At 46.7% G+C, this 12,574-nt stretch overlaps 1 protein-coding gene across 2 annotated transcripts in view; it reads left to right on the top strand.

Annotated features, from left to right (window-relative positions):
* Positions 1 to 12,574, top strand: part of PLCG2 (phospholipase C gamma 2) — a 188,687-nt gene that overhangs the window by 29,706 nt on the left and 146,407 nt on the right. Inside the window, exon 1 of one of the 2 annotated variants that reach the window (XM_033844546.2) lies at positions 8,946 to 9,070. The exons of the other annotated variant lie outside the window; for it this stretch is intronic. The gene's annotated coding sequence lies outside the window, so the exon portion shown is untranslated. Of the gene's footprint in view, positions 1 to 8,945; positions 9,071 to 12,574 lie in introns of those variants that run through there. 2 annotated transcript variants of the gene reach the window in all.

The raw sequence follows: 12,574 nt of genomic DNA, 5'->3' as shown, positions 1-12,574 counted from the left end.
CCACACCCCCAGTCTCTGGCACCCAGTGATCTATTTTCTGTCCCTGTGGTTTTGCGTCCTCCAGAATGTCCGATCAATGGAATCGCAGCTCTGTGGTCTTTTGATGCCGGCATCTCTCACTTAGCATAGTGCATGGGAGATACGTCCTTGGCGTTTCTTCCCTTGTATCCATGGGTGCTGTTTCCGTGCAAGGATGTTTGTTTCTCTCTTCACCAGTTGAAAGGCATCTGTGCTGCTTCCGGTTCTCAGTGATTATGAAGCTGCTGTAAACGTTAGTGTTTAGTTCTTTGCATGGACGTATGCTTTTATCTCTGTCATGTAAACACCTAGATGTGGGATTGTTGCATTGTACGGTAAGCGTATTTAACTTAAGAAACTGCGCAGCTCTTTTCCAAAGAGGCTGCACCATTTTGCATTCCCATCAGTGGCTCCACGTGCACTCCAGCCCTGGCTATTGCCAGGTGTTTTTATTTTTTGAATTATATTTATTTATATTTATTTTTTTGGCCGTGCTGCGAGGCCTGCGGGATCTTAGTTCCCCAACCGGGGATCGAACCCGGGCCCCGGCAGTGAGTGTGCCGAGTGCTAACCAGTGGACCGCCAGGGAATTCCCCGTCAGGTGTTTTTAGTTTAGCCATTTTAACAGGTAACCATTTTTTTTTTTAACCTGCTAATCTTTCCCACCAGCTGCGAACTCTTGATAGAGAATGAATCTCTCCTTTTCTTATCCTCAGAACCTAGAGTAGTGACTGACACATAGCATTCAACAGGTATTTAGGTAAGCTGAATGACTGAATGAGTGATCTGTCAAATTGGTGTTTAAGGAGAATTCGTCACGGATTCCGTGGGGGGAGTATTAGTCAATGCCCTCTCTCCCAAAGGAACTCATTATGAGGTCATCTTTCTGGAATCTGCCAGGCATAACCTCCTTATCTTCATAATATCTTTATAATATCTTTATATCTTTATAATACGTAATACCTTCCTGTATCTGCCCAAAGTGCCCAGACTGCTTTCCACCTCTGGAAAGGCCCATGATGTGTTTCTTCCTTGTTTCAGCAGAAGGCACTGTTGCCCATACTAGAGGGTACAAAAGAATCATGGGGTGGGGGTGGGGGGGGGGCGTTAAAATGCAGATCCCCAGGTCCCAGGTCCCATCCTCAAGGTTCTGATTCTGTAGACCCAGCATCTCTGAGTGTGTCTTAGACCTCCCTGAGAACCCCCAGGAGAAGCAAGAGTCCTTTGTGGGAGTCGAAATAACCCCAGATCTTGAAGAAGGCACTCTGCTTCAGAGTCCAGCTCTGCCACCAACTGCTGGGTCACCTCTGTGAATCATTTAACACCTCTGAGCCTCAGTTTCCTCATCAGTAAAAGAGACATGAGAATAATTGAGCTTCCTGACTTTGTTGTGAGGGGTTAGTGCATTTACTGCATGAAGGGTCCTGGTGCAAGGTAGGTATTCAATACATGTTACTGATTTTGGTTCATGGCAAAGATTTTAAATGCTTCCTCTTCCCTTTAGCTAATGCCCTTGTATTTTAATGTTTTTATTGTTGCATGACATCATGCAGAAAAGTGACCTGTGACAGCCTTGATTTTGAAACTCATTGGGTTTTCTCGTATAGCTAAGACATGCTTAGTAAAGCATATGTAGAAAACACTGAAGGCAGAAACAAATCAGAGACAACCTCTTAACACATTGAACAGCCTTTAAAAAATATTAATTTTTTTATTGAGGTATAACATAAAGTCGCACAAGTTGTGAGCATAAGGCTCGGTACATTTTCATTGGGTGACCACCTTACATGAATCACCAGATCAAAACTGAGCACATCACAGCTCACCAAGAGCCTGTCTTCTGCCCCTCCCCAGTCCAAGAGAACCATTATTCCAAGGGCATTGATCAGCTTTGCCCAATTAGCCTTGTTTATTTCATTTTTAAAAAACAATTTATTTTTTGGCTGCATTGAGTCTTTGTTGCTGCACGCGGGCTTTCTCGAGTTGCAGCGAGCGGGGGCTACTCTTCATTGCGGTGCGTGGGCTTCTCTTGTTGCGGAGCATGGGCCCTAGAGCATGAGGGCTTCAGCAGTTGCAGTGCGTGGGCTCAGTAGTTGTGGCTCACAGGCTTTAGGGTGTGCAGGCTCAGTAGTTGTGGCGGGCAGGCTCTAGAGTGCAGCCTCAGCAGCTGTGGCACACGGGCTTGGTTGCTGTGCAGCATGTGGGATCTTCCCGGGCCAGGGATTGAACCTGTGTCCCCTGCACTGGCAGGCAGATTCTTAACCACTGCGCCACCAGGGAAGTCCCTCATTTATGTTTTTTAAAAATTTATTTTATTCAAGTATAGTTGATTTACAGTATTGTGGTAATTTCTACTGTACAGCAAAGTGAATCAGTTATACATATACATACATATATATATATATATATACATTCTTTTTCATCTTCTTTTCCATTATGATCTATCACAGGATATTGAATATAGTTCCCTGTGCTGTACAGTAGGACCGTTTTGTTTATCCATTCTATATGTAATAGTTTGCGTCTGCTCATCCCAAACTCCCAATCCAACCCTCCCCCACCCCTCGTACTCCTTGGCAACCACAAGTCTGCTCTCTATGTCTGTGAGTCTGTTTCGTACATAAGTTTGTATCATATACCTTTTTTGGCCGCACCCCACAGCATATGGGATCTTAGTCCTCCAACCAGGGATCGAACCCGAGCCCCCTGCGTTGGAAGCGCGGAGTCTTAACCACTGGACCAATAGGGAAGGCCCATATTTGTGTCATATTTTAGATTCTACATATAAGTGATATCATATAGTATTTGTCTTTCTCTTTCTGACTTGACTTCCCCTAGTATGATAATCTCTAGGTCCATCCATGTTGCTGCAAATGGCACTATTTCCTTCTTTTTTTATGGCCGGATAGTATTCCATTGCGTACATGTACCACATCTTCTTTATCCATTCATCTGTGGACGGACATTTAGGTTGTTTCCATGTCTTGGCTATTGTGAACAGTGCTGCTGTGAACATAGGGGTGCATGTATCTTTTTGAATTATAGTTTTGTCTGGATATATGCCCAGGAGTGGGATTGCTGGATCATATGGCAACTCTATTTTAGTTTTTTGAGGAACCTCCATACTGTTTTACATAGTGGCTGCACCAACTTATATTCCCACCAACATTGTAGGAGGGCTCCCTTTTCTCCACACTCTCTCCAGCATTTGTTATTTGTAGACTTTTTGATGATGGCCATTCTGACAGCTGTGAGGGGGTATGTAATTGTAGTTTTGATTTGCATTTCTCTAATAATTAGTGATGTTGAGCGTCTTTTCATGTGCCTGTTGGCCATCTGTATGTCTTCTTTGGAGAAATGTCTATTTAGGTCATCTACCCATTTTTTGAGAAGCCCAAATTAAAACCACAGGACCAGAGGCTTTCCCAAGCAGCCCTCAATTTGAATAGCAGCCTCCTACAACTCAATAGTAACAAACAAACAAACAAACACCCCAAATAACCTGCCTTAAAAATGGGTAAAGGACCTGAAGATGTTTCTTTAAAGAAGACATACAAATGGCCTAGAGGCATATGAAAAGGTGCTTAGCATCGGTAATCATCAGGGAAATGCAAATGAAAACCATAGTGAGGTATAACCTTATACCTGTTATAATGGCTCTCACCAAAAAACCAAAAGGAAACAAGCGTTGGAGAGACAGTGGAGAAATTGGAACTCTTGTGCACTGTTGGTGGGAATGTAAAATGGTGCAGCAGCTATGAAAAACATTGGAGCTTCCCCCAAATTTTAAAATAGAACTACCATATGATCCAGCCATCCCCCTTCTGGGTGTATATCCCAAAGAATTGAAAGCAGTATCGTGAAGAGGTATCTGGACTCCCATGTTTGTTGCAGCATTATTCACAATAGCCAAGATATGGAAACAATCTAAACCTCTATGGATGCAGGAATGAATAAAGAAAATGTCGTGTATAAATACAATGGAATGTTATTTACCCTCTAAAAAGAAGGAAATTCTATTGTTTGCGACAACATGGAGGACATTATGCTAAATGAAATAAGCCAGACACAGAAAGAAAAACACTGCTTGATTCTTCTCACATGAGCCACCTAAAATAGTCAAACTTATAGAAACAGAGCATAGAATGACGGTTGCCAGGGGCTGGGAGGAGGGGGAAACGGAGAGTTGTTCAATGTATCTAAAGTTTCTGTTTTACAAGATGAGTAAGTTCTGGGTTAACAGTACTGTATTTTATACTTGAAAACTTGTTGAGGGACTTCCCTGGTGGTCCAGTGGTAAAGAGTCTGCCTTGCAATACAGGAAACACGGGTTTGATCCCTGGTCAGGGGACTAAGATCCCACATGCCGTGGGGCAACTAAGCCCGCGTGCCACAACTACGGAGCTCGCGAGCCTCAACTAGCGCACGCGTGCCGCAAACTGCAGAGCCCACGCACTCTGGAACCCGTGCACCACAACTACAGAGCCTGTGTGCCCTGGAGCCTGTGCACCACGACTAGAGAAGAGAAAACTCACACACCACAACTAGAGAGAGACCCGCGCACCACAACGAAGAGCCAGCGTGCTGCAACTAAGACCCGACGCGTCCTAGAATGAATAAATAAATAAAAAATAAATCTTAAAAAAAAAAAACTTGTTGAGAGGGCAGGTGTCATGTGGTGTTCTTACCACACAGACACATGCAAATACAACAACACAAACAATAACAACAATAACAAAAGGATACAAGAAGCTTCTGAAGGTGATGGATGTTTATTGCCCTGATTGCAGTGACGGTTTCTCAGCTGTATGCATATGTCCTAATTCATCAGCTTCTGTGCTTTAATTGTGCACAGTTTAGTACCAATTATACCTCAGGAAAGCTGAAAAAAAATAGGGGGGGGGTCTGACTGCCCCCCCCATGCAGAAACTTCTAGATTGAGCCTAACCCTGACCAGGTCTGGAAGCCAGTTCTAGGTGGTACTTCCTCTCACAGACGCCTGCCAGCCAGCAGCTGGGACTCAGCTTATCCCCAGGGGACATGCACTTCGCTGAACAATATCAGGAAAGGAAACCAAACTCAAAACCTCTCGGGGTTTTCTGGTTGTTTTTGGCTGTTGGGTGGAGGGAGGAGGTTGGCAAGGCCCTGGGGCAGCGTGGTGGACCTCAGCCTGGCCGCTGCCGTGCGTGACCGGGAGAGGACGGCCAGGTTCAGAAGAGCCACTATCTAATAATGATTATTATAATGAGCAGCTGCTACTTTATTGAAGACTGCATTGTGCTAAGCTGTGTTAGCCATTAATTCTTTTCTCTTTTAATCTTCTTTTAAATTTAGTTATTTTTGGTTGTGTTGGGTCCTCGTTGCTGCGCGTGGGCTTTCTCTAGTTGTGACGAGTGGGGGCTACTATTCGTTGCGGTGCGCAGGCTTCTCACTGCGGTGGCTTCTCTTGTTGTGGAGCATGGGCTCTAGGCGTGTGGGCTTTGGTGGTTGTGGCACGCAGGCTCTGTAGTTCTGGGTCGCAGGCTCTGGAGCGCAGGCTCAGTAGTTGTGTCTCACGGGCTCTAGAGCTCAGGCTCAGTAGTTGTGGCACACGGGCTTAGTTGCCCTGACGTATGTGGGATCTTCCCGGACCAGGGATCAAACCCGTGTCCCCTGCACTGGCAGGCAGATTCTTAACCACTGCGCCACCAGGGAAGTCCCAGCCATTAATTCTTTAAACAGCCTTCTAAGGTAGGTGGTTTGTTTTGAACAGCTTTGACAGAGTTCACATCCCATACAATTCACCTATCTAAAGTGTACAGTTCAGGGATTTCCCTGGTGGTCCAGTGGTTAAGATTCCTCGCTCCCAAGGCAGGGGGCATGGGTTCGATCCCCGGTCAGGGAAGATCCGGCATGCCGCATAGCATGGCCAAAAAAACACAAAAATTTAAAGTGTACAGTTCAATGACTTTTCGTGTATTCACAGAGCTGTGCAACCATCATCATGATCAATTTTAGAACATTTTCATCACTCCACAGAGAAACCGTGTACCTCCTAGTCATCACCTTCCAAGACCCCCATGTCTCCCAGTCCCAGACAACCACTACTCTACTTTCCATCTCTGTAGATTGCCTATTCTTTATATCCCAAAGGTAGGTTGAATGATGGGGAAATTGGAGGTTCAGAGAGGGTAACTGACCAGCTTAAGGTCACACAGCTAAGGAAGTGGCCATTTGGGACTTGAAACCAGATCTCCCTGTCTTCCAAATCCATACCTTCCCATTGCACCACGGGGCTTTTTCTTCTTCCTCCCAATAACAATACTGAAGATAGTCAGCCCTGATGGTTGAACTGTGTTGCCTGTTTTACCTCTCGTCTCATTTAATCCTTATAATCACCCTGGGAGGTAGGACAGTTAATATACCCATTTTGCAGAGAGGGAAACTGAGGCAGTGAGGGGGTTGGCTAATGGTCCAATGCACATGGCTGCTAGCAAATGGAAGAGGGTTATGGGGAAAAACATGTGCATCCCTGAGGACTGGTGAGGGACTCAGAATAGAAAGTCAAGACAATGCTGATTAAAACACAATTTTCTTTCAGGTTATTCCCCCCCTCCCGCTTTTCTTTCTTTTTATATGAAAAGGAAAAGAAAGTTCCCTCCACCCTTTGAGGTCACTTCCTGACCCATTTGTGAATCCATGCGGAGTGGTTACACACTCACTTCTTCCTGCCTGAATGCCTCCTATTAATGCTGGGGACGGGCAGTGGGCCTGTGTGCCCATGGGCTCTGGCCCCAGACAGACTTGGGTTCAAATCCAGCCTCCACCACCCACTGACTTAATGGACTTGAGCCCTAAAATAGCTAACTCATGACAGGGGGCTCTGCCATATGTATCTGAATACATTGGGTGGCTTCTCCCCCTACCCATTATGCCTTGGAGTAGAAGTGTCATGTCGTGTTTCAGCCCTCCCAGAACCAGGGCTTCCGTCTCAGTGACTTTATTTTGAACAATCAAGTTGGAGTTGGAGAAAAAGAGGCCACGATGAGGAACCCCAGACACTCCCATTCATCGCACTGCATTCCTTTAGCTGTTCAGCTGAGATCGAAAACCAAGGCAAAGAGGAAAAGTAGTTAGAAATACGAAAAAAGCACACTGCCATCTCCTATGACCACCATCTCAAACACAGCAGACATTTTAACTCCCGAAATGCTGTAAGCTCCCAGTCACATATTAAATGAGAGTTCTTTGAGCTGAAGCGTGTGCTACATGTTCTTCTTTGCTTGCTTGATCCCCAGGGACCAGGGAAAACTCCAGCCAGAATTAGTATCTGTCTGGACAGAGGTTAGGAGCCAAGGCTTCCCACCGTGGTTTCCAAAGCTGATTGCACTTAGTTTCATTTTATCAGCAAGAGATTTAACACGGTTGCCTATACACATGGATTTTGTAATAATAAATTCTAGGGCTTCCTTGGTGGCGCAGTGGTTAAGAATTCACCTGCCAATGGAGGGGACACGAGTTCGAGCCCTGGTCCGGGAAGATCCCACATGCCATGGAGCAACTAAGCCCGTGTGCCACAACTACTGAGCCTGCGCTCCAGAGCCCATGAGCCACAACTAGTGAGCCCACGTGCCACAACTGTTGAAGCCCATGTGCCTAGAGCCCATGCTCCACAACAAGAGAAGGCACTGCAATGAGAAGCCCGCGCGCCGCGACTAGAGGAAGCCCGCAGGCAGCAACGAAGACCCAATGCAGCCAAAAATAAATAAAGAAAAGAAAAAAAAAAGAAAGAAATTCTACACATATATAATTGTAACAATATATTATGTACATTAGATAACATGTACCAAAATAGAAATGATGAAAGGATTGATGGAAATAAATATAAATTGAAGTTGTTAAAAAAAAAAAGGCAAAGAAATTTAACCCAGATTCAGCCATCATTCCTGGGGAGTTGGCCCTTTGATTACACGTGGTGTCAAAGATTTCTTTAAAAAATGGTGCAGTAAGTGATCTGTGGGGAATAGCAACTAGTACACCCCGGAGCTAGGAGCAGTGAAAGAAATGAGTCCAGATTGCCTAAAGTCAGTGAATGAGCCCTGTGGCTTTAGGCTTTATTATATTTTCAGCCAGAACGATATTCACAGATTTAAAAAATGCTGTAACTCAAGCGGCTTACGAGTAGAACTGACGTGTCCTGACAGCTCTGTAGGTGACTGGAAAGCTGGCTACAGTCACAACGGACTGTAGGCAAAGATGCATATGAAAGGTTTGAATAAAATTGCTTCATGAAACAGGAAAGTGCAAAAAAGCAATATTTCTCTTAAAGAATATGTTACATCATACAATACGTGACTTGAGGTAGGCTTGGTGTAGCCAGATGAATCAACTAAATACCATCATTAGGCATTCGACCATGTCGTCTATATGCTTAGAAGTTTATAAAGTGAGCCATAAAAAATAATCTCACTGGGAAAATGGGAGATCAATTCCCTAGTATTCTAAGTTCCGTACAACAGACTTTTGGGGCCGGCACTATTTTGATCATGTCTGACGGATGAGAAAGCTGAGCTGAGGGTATTTACGTGACTTGCCCCGGGTAGTAAGAGGCGGTCACCAGCGCAGCCTCAGTAACGATTTCAAATTAGGGCCATGACCTGCCAATTCCCGTTGATTATATTAAATGCATGTAAAACACGTGTGTGCAGTAGGAGCTCCATGAAAGCTAGTCTATCTGGAAGTTTTCTCTCCACCTTGCAAGTGAGGAGGGGCAGGTCGATCCCCTCCCGCTGCCTCAGTTTCTTTCTCGGCCCACGGAGGCGGGGTCCCAGGCCTGGTCCGCCCCCAGGGAGGACGCGGCGCCGGGGGTGCCCTGAGCTGCGGGCCGGGGGTGGGGCGGGCCGGGGCGCGGGGGGCGGCCCCGGAGGAGTCACGTGGCGCGCGGCCGCGGCCGAAGCAGAAGTAACGGCGCCCGCGTCGGAGGGCGTGCGCGGCAGGGAGTGCCCACAGCCAGGACGGCGGGCGGCTGCGCGCGGGACCCCAGAGCCGGGACCCGCAGCGGGGGCGCGGCCAGGTGAGTGGCCCGGCCGGGTGCGAGCGTACGCGGGCGCCCGCGGAACCCGCGCTCGGGGAGCGGCGTCCAGGGGGGACCTGTGCCCGGGCGCTGCCGGTGCTGGCAGGGGTGGGGCACGCCGTCGGGGCCCCCGCCCGCTGTGCCCGGGGCCGGCGCGGTGACGGCGGGGGTCCGGGCTTCGTCGCCGGCCACTTCCTCACTCTGGGCCGGCGCCACTTCGTCGGTTGGTGTCCTGGGTCCGTCCGGCTTTGAATGGGAGCCTGGAGGAAGCGGCGCGGCTTGCGGTCTGGGGTTCGTGCGAGCGCTGGTGGTGTAGGCTCCGGTGGCCGGGGGGGCGGGCGTGTCTCCTGACCACCTCTGTGCCCAGGGCTTGTTGATTCCAGGCGCAGCCCTTCGCCCTGAGAAATAGAGCTTTCGGGGGATTCAAGATTCCGTCTCCCCCCGCAAGAGTTGTACGCATCATTATGTGCGTCTCTGAGTTTTCCTGGTTATGTTGTGGAACCCCAGAGAGGTCGTTACCTCCATAGCGGAAGAATTCGCGGGAAAGATGTGTTCCGTTTCGACGGGGGGCGGGGGGCGCTTGGCGCCTGGATTCCAGAGGGGGCCCGGGAGGGGCTCTTGTAGCACCCTGATCTTGAACTAGAGTGAGAAAGTATGGAGGGGGGTGGCACGCGCATGGGAAACAGGTGGCCTTGTCAGTGTAATTCGAATTTCTGTTCCAGCTGTGTAACCTTGGGCAAGTTGAAGAGTCTCTGAGCCTCAGTTTCTTCCCCTGGGTACTTGGGCCACCCAGGCCTCCATTCCAGGGCTGTGTGGAGAGTTGGGGCTTATCTGCCACTTCTTCACCCTATGCTTAAGGGCCCTGCGTTGGGGCTCGGGCCATCATCCTTAGCTACAGTCTTTCAGGGAGTCTTAATTTAGGGGTTCCTGGCCGCCTCAGGCAGTTACCCTTATTACAAAGATATGAATGCCCCGTGTGTACCAGCTCAGGACGATACTCACTGCAGGTTTCCTTGATGCTGAAATGGCCTAATCATGCTGCAGCCCTCCCCCCTCCCTCTCCCTCTACCTGGAGCCTGTGAAACTCCTCTGGAAGAGGCCAAGACAGGAACCCCATAAAGAGCCCTTTGGCTGAGTGGAGTTGACGGAAAATTGCGGGTGAGGAAATTTTTGAAAGCACGTCTTCATTTGGAAAACACTTAAAAACACAGAGCAGAAAATCTCATCCATTATGTTAGCACTTAAATCAGTAAAAAGTCAGGTCAGACCCTTTACCTTCTCCCGCTCTCCAAAAGTAACCACTCCTCCTGGGTTTATAAGCAGACCGCCTTTTAAAAAATGTAATTATATTTATGCTTTTTAGTTTGCAACTCTTCTTTCATCCACCTCACGAATCTTTCCAGATCAAATTGTGTGTAAATCTTCCTCATTCTTTCCAATAGCTACTGAGCGTTCTTTAATGTGTGTGTCCCATCATTTAAGGGACCACCCCCATTTGTGAGCTGTTGAATTGTTTCTTGTTTTTTTTTTTTCTCTATTACAAATGATGCTTCTGTGACTATTTTTGTGTGTGTTTCTGCACAGCACTGGATCAAAGCATATACCTGTTTTACATTTTAGTAGGTGCTCACAGGTTGCCCTAAAAAAAAAAAAGTTGAAGTAATGCACATTCCTACCTGCCCCAGCTGACACTGCTTTGTTCCTCCAATGAAAATATGTATCGCTTTAGCCGCATAGCACAGGGATATCAGCCTGGTGCTTTGTGACCACCTAGAGGAGTGGGATAGGGAGGGTGGGAGGGAGGGAGATGAAAGAGGGAAGAGATATGGGAACATATGTATATGTATAACTGATTCACTTTGTTATAAAGCAGAAACACACCATTGTAAAGCAATTATACCCCAATAAAGATGTTAAAAAAAAAAGACAACCAACAAGGACTTACTGTATAGCGCAAGGAACTATACTCAATATCTTGTAATAACCTATAATGGAAAAGGATCTCAGAAAGTATATACATATATATATATACATATATATGTATATATATAACTGAATCACTTTGTGGTACACCTACAACTAACACAACACTGTAAATCAACTATACTTCAATAAAAATTTTTTTTTAAGTATATAAAAAAAAAGAAAATATGTATCGCTTTGTTGCTGCAGGGTGGGTGTGAGATGCAGCAGTCACATCCCTCGGGCTGTAGGATGGGCTGTTACCTCTCAGGGATGCGACTGTAGCAAAGTCTAACAGAATTGTTTCGTGGGATTTTGTATGAAATTCTGTGCTTCTCTAACGTGTGCAGAGAGCACTGAAGAGAACTCCCCTGCTTCCTGGTTCTGGGTCCTTGTATCCCAGAAGTTTATTTTTTATTTTATTTTTAAGTTTTTATTGGAGTATAGTTGATTTAAAATGTTGTGTTTCTGCTGTACAGCAAAGTGAATCAGTTACGCATATACATATATCCACTCTCTTTTAGATTCTTTTCCCATATAGGTCATTACAGAGTAATGAGAAGAGTTCCCTGTGCTATACAGTAAGTCCTTATTAGTTATTTATTTTATATATAGTGTAGTGTGTATATGTCAATCCCAGTCCCCCAATTTATCCCCCCTCCCTTCCCCACCCTGTAACCATAAGTTTGTTTTCTACATCTGTGACTCTATTTCTGTTTTGTAAATAAGTTAATTTGTACCATTTTTTTTTTTTTTTTTTTTTGTGATACGCGGGCCTCTCACTGCTGTGGCTCCCGTTGCGGAGCACAGGCTCCGGACGCGCAGGCTCAGTGGCCACGGCTCACGGGCCCAGACGCTCCGCGGCATGTGGGATCTTCCCGAACCAGGGCACGAACCCGTGTCCTCTGCATCGGCAGGCGGACTCTCAACCACTGCGCCGCCAGGGAAGCCCCTGTACCATTTTTTTTAGATTCCACATATAAGCAGTATCATAGGACATTTATCTTTCCCAGAAGTTTATTTCGAGTAGAAGGACATGAAAAGTAGAATCTTGTTAAGTCTCAGCCACATTTGTATTTACACCGTAAGTCACTTTTATGAAGTTACCCAGGGAGGATGAGAAACAGGAACAAAAAAGGGATTTCGAGGCTATTTCTTTCTTTTTCTTTTTTTGAAAGCAGAAGCAGAATAGAAATTGCCTGTGATGGCTCGTGCCCTCCCCTGGGGTCAAGGCCTCGGAGACCTCCTTGCCTTAGTTGCTGAGCACTGAACTCTGGAAGGCTGAGTTGGGAGCCGGTGGATTTTGGTGGTTGACTCCAAGGATCTTGTGGCCGTGAGGATGTCTTCCCAGTTCTTGGGGAAGGACGTGAGAGACTTGGTGTTTATGGTTGAATCAATCCCCTGGGCTTCTAAGTGGGAAGTAACCAGAATCCTGGGAAGGTTAAGTCCAAGGCCCTCCCAGAGTCAGAAAGAACTGAGGGCCCTGGTGCTTCCCGGTTGGCTGGTTTACATGGCAGTGTTGTGAGGGGTTGTGTGTTTCCT

The sequence above is a fragment of the Tursiops truncatus genome, chromosome 19 (genome assembly GCF_011762595.2).
Source record: "Tursiops truncatus isolate mTurTru1 chromosome 19, mTurTru1.mat.Y, whole genome shotgun sequence".
Taxonomy (NCBI): Eukaryota; Metazoa; Chordata; class Mammalia; order Artiodactyla; family Delphinidae; genus Tursiops; species Tursiops truncatus.
The sequence above is the reverse complement of the archived record's forward strand: the minus strand, read 5'-3'. Positions and strand labels throughout refer to the sequence as shown.